Source organism: Ostrea edulis, chromosome 9 (assembly GCF_947568905.1).
Source record: "Ostrea edulis chromosome 9, xbOstEdul1.1, whole genome shotgun sequence".
Taxonomy (NCBI): Eukaryota; Metazoa; Mollusca; class Bivalvia; order Ostreida; family Ostreidae; genus Ostrea; species Ostrea edulis.
In genome coordinates this window covers 61,155,123-61,164,248 of record NC_079172.1, presented here as the reverse complement: position 1 = coordinate 61,164,248, position 9,126 = coordinate 61,155,123, and the positions used below count along the sequence as shown (strand labels likewise).

The 9,126-nt window shown below is 35.9% G+C and overlaps 1 pseudogene; it reads left to right on the top strand.

Moving 5' to 3' along the window:
• The first annotated feature begins 553 nt into the window (after positions 1–553).
• Positions 554–5,160, top strand: LOC125658668 (neuronal acetylcholine receptor subunit alpha-6-like; annotated as a pseudogene).
• The last annotated feature ends 3,966 nt before the right edge of the window (positions 5,161–9,126 follow it).

Genomic DNA, 9,126 nt, shown 5'->3' with positions numbered 1-9,126 from the left:
TGTGGTCCGAGCACTTTGTTCCCACAGCAAATTATACTTAATCCGTGTGTAATTATCCTTATAGTTTTACTGTGGTCGGATAAGTATTTGATAAATGTTAATCAATGTAAAGTTATGTCAAAATGACCTTTAAAATTGATTGCATTATGGTATGTGAATTTTAATTACAAAATCCGTTATTTCATTGAAAAAACAGTAACTATTATTAGCAAGGTTTACAAATCGATGGTTTATATGGAAAGGAAATAAATAGTTCTGAATTGGAGTTAATTATATTCAAATTCGTAATCTCCTTTGCTGGTTCAAAAATATCCAGGAAATATTGCCATCATCATCATTTAAATACTAATTCTTCTGTTGTGCCTGTATATACGCTGTTTCTGCTATTTTCCAATTCCCTTGGACTAAAGAGGAAGGTACTTGAGGTGCTCTTTCAATTTTATGGGGAGCGGTTGGTGTTTATATCCGTCCCGTATACTCAGATAACATCAGATTCTTTATAGATTAAGTAAGAAGTGATTAATTATATATCTCTTTATAATCTTCTTTGAAAATGAGGATTATAATGGTCATCGTTTGTTTTTGGATTGCTACTGTGACATCATAAACCAATGAAAATATGCAGACTCTGATTAACGCCATTTTCACTAATTATTCATCCAAAGTACGTCCGGTGATCAACCAACGTCATCCACTTTCTCTTGACGTCAGTTTCTACCTCAGCAGCATCAATGACGTCGACGAGGTCAACGGGAAACTGGTGACCACGGGATACCTGTGGCTGACGTGGACGGACGAGCTATTGAGATGGACTCCCGCTGATTATAACGGGACTGACATCATCTTCATTCCTCAGGTAACACAGGACGTGGGAGTTTAAATTTTTGCCACACTATTTTATTGCATTTGTATTTTATTTAAATCTCATTTCATTTCTGACACTAATCACATACTGGTTATTATTTGATAAAGAATTGTGATACTGATATCATCGGCATATCTTCATCGAACTTCTTTTTTCTAATGCTAAACCACCCTTAAACTTGAGTATTTTGCATTGCTTTCCTGCAACATGAAGAGTAAATTGAAGGCAAAAATTTATGTTTAAAAGAATCAATGGGTAATTCAAAGTTCGTCACTAAAGCATGTACACAATGATGCGATGAAAATGCCACTATGGTATGATAACAACACTACGATGAAATTATAATGATGAAACCATAGCATCATCGTATTCGCACAATTGTGTTAGCGTACCATTCTGTTGTGTTCGAAACAAGCACAATGAAGCAGACACATATGCCTGGATTTTGTGTTGTTGGTTATTTTACGCTCCCTTTCGAGAATTTTTCAGTCAACTCATGTAGAGATATTACCAACAGTAGGTGAAGTGCCACAAGTCTTGTCCTATGTAATTAGGTACTCTTTATAACTTGTTCAGGTCATATCCAAACGAACCACAAAATTCACTCTAATTCCAGGTACTGGACAAAGGGGCAGTCAATACTTATGTTAAACATGGCGACGACCTCCAGGCCTCCCGTGCCTGCCAGTTGGAATTAAATCATTTATCAAAATGGGCAATGACGGCTTTCACAATGTGCATTAATGTCTATTTATATGTGCAAGATATCATACACATTTAAGTATAAAAATGCACACATACAATGCAACTCTAATTCATATCACCAACGCATTAAAGTGAATTTCCACCCCCTGTTTGTATGGTAGCATATTGCGCAACTTGAAAGACGGTTTCTGTAAAATAGAATATAATTTTTGTAAATTTCATTATGTACAATTCCGTATAACTTCTTACTGTCACGCGAGCTTTACTGATCAAAATTGCCCGCTTCAAAACCGTCTACAAGGTGTTTTCAAACTGAATTTGCTTAAATGTCGTCATTCCATTAGAAGATTCTAAGAAACTGTATAAAAGGGAAATCATTTACAATTTTACACACCAGTCTTGGTGACGTTTCCATATGAGTGAACAATTCTTGAGAGAGACGTTAAACAAGATACAATCAATCAATCAACAAAAAGGCTTTATGAAATTTTATTCCCTGAAGAAATATACAGGAAGGGGCGATATAGAACACAACGCCCTACACTTAAAATGAAAAGATGAAGATAACGAATAGTGATTAATGTCATAAATCCCATAAGCTATGCAAAATTAATAGCTGGGCAAACATGAACCCTGGACATACCAGAGGTGGGATCTGGTTCCCAGGAGGAGCACGGATCCCCTGTCGACCGGTCACACCCGCCATGAGTTCCATATCCTAATCAGGCAATTAGCATGAAACACGTCAGACAACACCTGACCCAATGACAGGTTGCATCGGCAAACCAGACCAGCATTACGACCATAGAATTTGCGAAATGCTGATTTTAAACGCGATTATATTTATCAGCCCCATTGACTGGGATATTAAATGTATCTAAAACTGAAGCATGGTTTTGAAGAATTTCATCGGTTGAAAGGGCAGTTGGAGTATAAGTACGATTAACAATAATAGAAGCAATGTCAAGTTCGTTTAAAATACAGTTGTAATAATGAGCCTTACAAACAAAGGCAATGTTGTTAAAAGATTTGTCAGCTGGAACTGAAACATATTCCTCATGTATCCTATTTGATTCTTTTATCATTTCTGGTTTACTAAACACAGAAAGATAGATGGTATGTACTTTTGTTTTGATGTGTCTAATGCGGGATTTTGATATTTCTCTGATACGTTGATAAATCCATTTTGACAAGTATCAAGTTCTTCGTTATGATATTTAGCCCATCGTCTGACAGAAGTTTTGACATAATTCATATAATAGAGATGAAGTTCGATCGCCAATTGAAATATCGAGGTTCTATGACTTTAGAAGCTTTTGTTAAAAAGTTATTTCAGGTCCGCATTTTCAACTTCATCAACATGACCAATAATGGCATGTCCAGTTGGATTATAGGTGAAAGAAGAACAAGAAGACGTAAGTGGACTAAGTATAGGATGGTCTATGTGTAGGCACTGCGAAGTTTGTTTGTAATTTAAAAGTTTGGATGCAATAGTAGAAGTATATTTGGAGGAAATACAAGGTGTATATTTGAACTTGAAACATGTAGAAATACAAGTCTAAACTTTTTCATGACGAAGAATGTTGCTTATGTCAATGGCATCTATTCCCTTGTTAGTAAATTTGAGCTTAAGGACTTGGCGGCACGATTCGGAAGGGATATCATCCATAACCCGCGGTGGTTTAAAGAGCCTGTGATTGACAACACCCATCTCGCTTATTTCAAATATAAATGCGATCGCACAAACAAGCGTAAAATATCGGTTTATGAAACATATTATAGCTTATATAATGAATCTCTAAGAAAATCATCATTGACGAACAAGACGTAGTAGATATTATCAGAATACTTCCAGTCAATAAAGCTGTTGGCCCAGATTGTATAAGTTATAAAATGTTGAAAGCAACTAACTATTACTAAACCACTTATTATGTTATTTAACAGGTCATTTTCAGAACTGTCCCACCACCTTTTAGAGAAATCCTCACGCCATTCCTCTTTTTGAAAAGGAAGACCCGTCAATATTATCTAATGATAGGATTTTCAACAGACTACAGTCTCGTCTAAAGTCAGCATTTCGCAAATTCTATGTTTGTTATAGAGGTCTAATTTGCAAACACAAATTATCATTGGGAGAATGCTGTCTGGCGTGCTTTATACCAAGTGTTAGGTCGTTCTTTACTTACTTATTTTCACCACGGATTTCTCTATTTACCTGATCAAGAAAGAAGACTTACGCAAGTGTGACCGACCGGTCGACAGGAGATGCTTACTCCTCTTAGGCACCTGATATCATTGCTGGGATCCAGAGGACCGTGTTCGCGCTTCTCTTAATTCGTGTATTCTTTATGGGATTTATGCAATTGATCACTATTGGTCATCGTCACCGTTTTTATTTTTAACCTAATATGATGTGTTTTAGCAAATTTTTGTGTGAAATTTGGATCTTTGATTTTTGGGTGCATATGCACTAAGACGCATAAGAAAATAAGCAAGAGAGGTATATCTTGTATGATCTTTTCTCTCTGTTTAAGAGTTGTTTAAGCTATTCAAATGAAAAAAAAACTATTTTGATTGACATAGTGTTTTAAAAGGATGGTATTACCTTAATCCAGAAATAAGACTAATCTGAATTTTAAATACAAAGTTCAAAGCTTCAGTCTCTTTATGTATTTTCAGAATGATATATGGAAGCCCGATCTCGTCCTGAAGAATGGATTTAAGAAATTTGAAGAATTGGGAGGAACGTTTTACTATCTCAGTGTCTTTCACGATGGCACTGTGGTTTGGTTACCCTTCAGTGTATTTGAAAGTCGTTGTTCCATGGACATTACCTATTTTCCTTTCGACACGCAGACGTGCGATATCACATTTGTTACTTGGAGCCATTACATTGACCAGATAGATATTCAGAGATCTTCCGATGGAATACAATTTTATGAATATGAGGTGAACGGTGTGTGGGACCTGATCGACACTAGTTCAGAAATTCAAAAGGAACAGAAGGAATCACAAGTCAAATTCACGTTAAAGCTACGCCGAAAGCCATTGTATTACGTAATGAATATCATTCTGCCTGTGGTATTTCTGGGATATCTAAACATTCTGGTTTTTGTTATCCCAGTCGATGCAGGAGAAAAGATGTCCTTCTCTGTGACGGTATTTTTGTCTTTCGCTGTTTTTCTGACCATCATTTCAACACTTCTTCCCACGAGTTCCGAGAATACACCGATTATTGCTATGTATCTGATTATACAGTTAATATATGGAGTTATTGCCCTAATCATCTCAGCTTTCCAACTTCGCTTACATCACAGAAACGAGGCAGAGGAAATCACGAGGTTTTGGATCAAGGTCGTTCAACTATACAGCGTAAACTAAGATGTAAAAGAACACAGGTGGATGTCTTGGACATGTGTCTAAATAAGGAAGAAGGAAACAGGGTCAAGAAAATATATAACGATAGCCCAGATGTGACTGTTGGTTGGAATCATGTTGCGTCCTCTGTAGACTTTCTCGCATTCTGGTTTTTTATGATCACCAGTATATTGATCACAGTCGTCGTATTTTCTGTGTTGGCGACACAATAACATAAAGCGTAATATTATCTCACAGTGTATATCAGTTAATCATCCCCGCAGCGGGGGTCTAAATATAACATTTAATTAGAACCAATTTCTCCCAAAATAAGGTAGAATACGTAAAAAATATAATTGGTGGCCCACAATGTATGAGACAACAACACAATAATACAACGATATAGTTTCTCAACCATGCGCAGCTTTTTGTGCTCCGGAAATCAAAGTCTTTTATAAGGGCTGGGTATGTAGCTCTCTGCTCCATCACGGTATTTGTTTTCAAAGAGCTACAAATCTGCAGCTAGATATCGTATAGATTCAATTATCTATACTGACAATAATGTCAAAGTATACACACAGGGTTTCATTTCATTGACATTCTAGAATGAATTATTACAACTTGCGTTGTCACCATAGTAGGTGCAGGTACTAGGTCAATGAAGAACATTGACTGCTTAAATTTACGAACCGCCTCTCCTACCCGACTGTGTCTTGACACTCAAATCGCCGGAATGTATAAAAGGACGACTTCGGAGTCTCGGTATTTATACACAAATTGGATCACATGATATAAAGTGACTAATTGAGATCTCCGCATGGTCGTACCTCAAATATCCAGAATCATTACACGTTCACCGTGCGCTCTCCGTTCACAGTTTTGCGTTCAGCGTGTGCTCACCGTTCGTTCACCGTTCAGCGTGCGCTCACCGTTCGTTCATCGTTCAGTCTTTTTATTGTCATTCGGAACACCAAAGTGAAAGGACCAATCTTGATAGCAAGGCGAAAATCAAAATTGAACGTGTGCGTAAGAGTGAAAGGAGACTTTCTTCCTATATCAGAAATTTAATTTTGAAGTACAAAATGTCAGGATTATCCACTGTGAATGCCGAAAGGTTCATTTGAGCTTTCGTTTTAAAAACATAATTCTAAATGAGAGACGAATATAAGAGTTTGTCGTTATGAATTTAACCCAAGTACAAAAAATAAGGCAGTTTCAGGTAACGAAAACTTCTTCCCCTGTGTTGACGATTTAACATTTACAAGTTCGGGCAAAAGCACAAATTATTATAATTATTTTGCATTGCTTGACACGAGTTTTAAACAAGCCCCACCCCCCCTACTTTGAAAAATAAAAAAAAATGATGCTACATAATGTACATTGTACCGTATGTACGTGTCAGAATGTCAAATTGATATAGCTATTTTACGCCTATATTTATGAAAGACATTGTCAATAAACTGATATTTACTACACTTGCCAAATTTGAAACTTTTGTAACATTTTTCCTTAATTCAAAGATGTAATTGTTTATCTTGTACGTTTCTGCATTAGCCTTTAAACATTATACAAATATTGCTCGATCTATGGTCACATCAATAATAAAAATAGTAAGTTTTGTACTAACATGTGCATAAATTCTAGGATTATTTCCTCGGGTCGATGTAGCTGCGACAAATGAATGACACAAAAAGTAAGTAGGAATATTTAATACTGTTAGGAGTGTTGAGGTGTTGACACAGGGTATACTGTCCGTATTGTTTGTTTACTGCACCTATCTTGACTCCTTTCCAGGGTGTTTGTTAATTACAGGTATTCCAAACCATCGAGCTCGTAAAGTTTGAAACCATACATGAACACCTATGAATTCTGGATGTCACTACACATGTAGACTATAATGTTTTCCTTTTCACATGCATTGTAGATATATTATACACATGCATTAAATGTCTCTATATATGTAATGATATACACAATGTACATACGAAATTTGCTTTTGTTTGTGTATGACTGTTGCGTGTATTGATGTACAATTTGCGATAATTCATGAAATATATACATGTATACTCGGTACTTGTACAAAAATATATTACATTGAATACATGTATATCCAGAACTGTAAAATATGCTGTATCACGATTTCGGTTTATTTAATTTTTTATTAATTGATGAAATATACATGTACATTTATTTTATTACTTGATTATGAATAAGTAAAATCCCAGGGAAAAATCCGAAACATTCTGAGTAAATAGACCATTTTGCGTTCATCGTGCGCTCAGCGTTCGTTCACTGTTCACTTTGCGATCTGCGTTCGCTCACCGTTCACCAAATTGCGTTCACCGTTCACTCTGCGTTCGTTCACCGTTCGCGCTGCGTTCGTTCACCGTTCGCTCAACGTGCGTTCACCGTTCGCTCACCGTTCAAGTGGGAAAGAAGAACGTTTCAGGGACTGTATACGCAACTTGTACCTGTTGACCATCCAGAGACACCAGACTGCATGTGGTTGCACCCTCTGGTATGGAAAAATGTTGCTTGTCCTAGGAGTGATGACCAAACGTCACAGTCAGAAATGTCATATTTTGATTGTATTCCTGTAATTGGTTCAGCTACAGCTCTGATACAACGCTCATTTTATCCTCTATGCTTGAACTCAGTTGCATTTAAAGATGGTCCTCTTCCTAGAGGGATCTCAATTCCTCGAAATATAAAAACAGCATTCAGTTAATCTGATAAATTTTATTTCTTTTTAATCGATACAATACATGTATATCAGGCATGTATAATAGATTGGGAAGAGGGGGGATGTATAGGCAACCTTATTTATTTGAGTTTATAAGAGCATTTATTTTTCATACAAAATAAAAGGTACCTTTATTTTACGAGAAATACTCGCATTGAATCCGGGTGCGGGATATTTGGGGCCCAATAAATAAGCATAAATGTGCATCACTTTGGATCCAATCCGACTTCCTTTCTAATGCTGCCTTAGTTTGGATTTCTTTCAGTTTATTTTTAATGACGTTTCAGCTTTACTTTAGCTATAATCTAATTATTTTGATCATCAGTTAAATCATTGTAATAACATGTTGTGATTTCCCATCGGTTGGTTAGCTTCCTCTCTGTGAATTTTAAAGAGGCCCAGCTGGAAAGCATTTCGTTTATTTCGTATTTGAAATTTTATCAGCCATTGGCAGAGATAGATTGGTACATATTTTGACCACTCGGGAGATATGCATAAAACAACCTGTCGTATTTAATCAAATTCTACTGACCAATATTATTGCACAGTATTAAATAACAGCGCTCTTTATTCCAGAGATTAATACACATGTACTTGTTCAGTCGTTGTACATTGTTAATAGGCTTATAACTATGTGCAATCAATGAGAAGTATTAATCAAAAATATATACACAAAATATTTACAACGCGTGTAATAAAGATAGAAAACACTTTCCAAAAGAATTTGTGTAACTTTTAGAAAAAGAAAACAAAAACAACACTGGATATAAATTCCAATTAAAAATGAAATCCACGCTCATAGAGATTATACTACATCTCTACAGGTAATTCATTACATTTCCACAGGTAATTCACAAGGGTATTGGTGTGGTATAAACGTAACGGTGTGCAACGATGAGGGCCTCTGCACACGTATTAGGCAATAATTGATTCACTAAGTATATTTGTGAGCGTTACTTTGCTCGAAGTTTGGGCGATTGTTCTATTTTCAATCAATCTGGGACTTCAAACAATTAATAAATGTTCTAATTCGTACGAACATTTTGTCCCCACATCAAGTTCCACAACTGTTCGGGATGTTTATCCCCATCATGCTATTGTGATCTGACAAGTGCTTGAAATATATTTTGTTATTTGAAATGGTAGTAATGAACTTTAAACCTTATTGCTTTATGGTGCATGAGTTTTAATTCCAAAATCAGAAGTGGATTTCAAGGTTCAATAATTAGTATTTGCTAGGTCTACAAAAGGTGTTCTGGATAGGGATAAAATATATTAATATCCGTATTCTCCTTTGCCATTTCCAAATTACCCAGAGGAAATATCACTTTTATCAGCATGCAGATCGTATTTACTCAGTTTAGTCTAGTGTGAACACACACCGTTTCTGTTATTTTTTCATATCATTTGGACTAAAGACGATGGTACTTGGGCTAGTCTTTCGATTTTTTTTTTT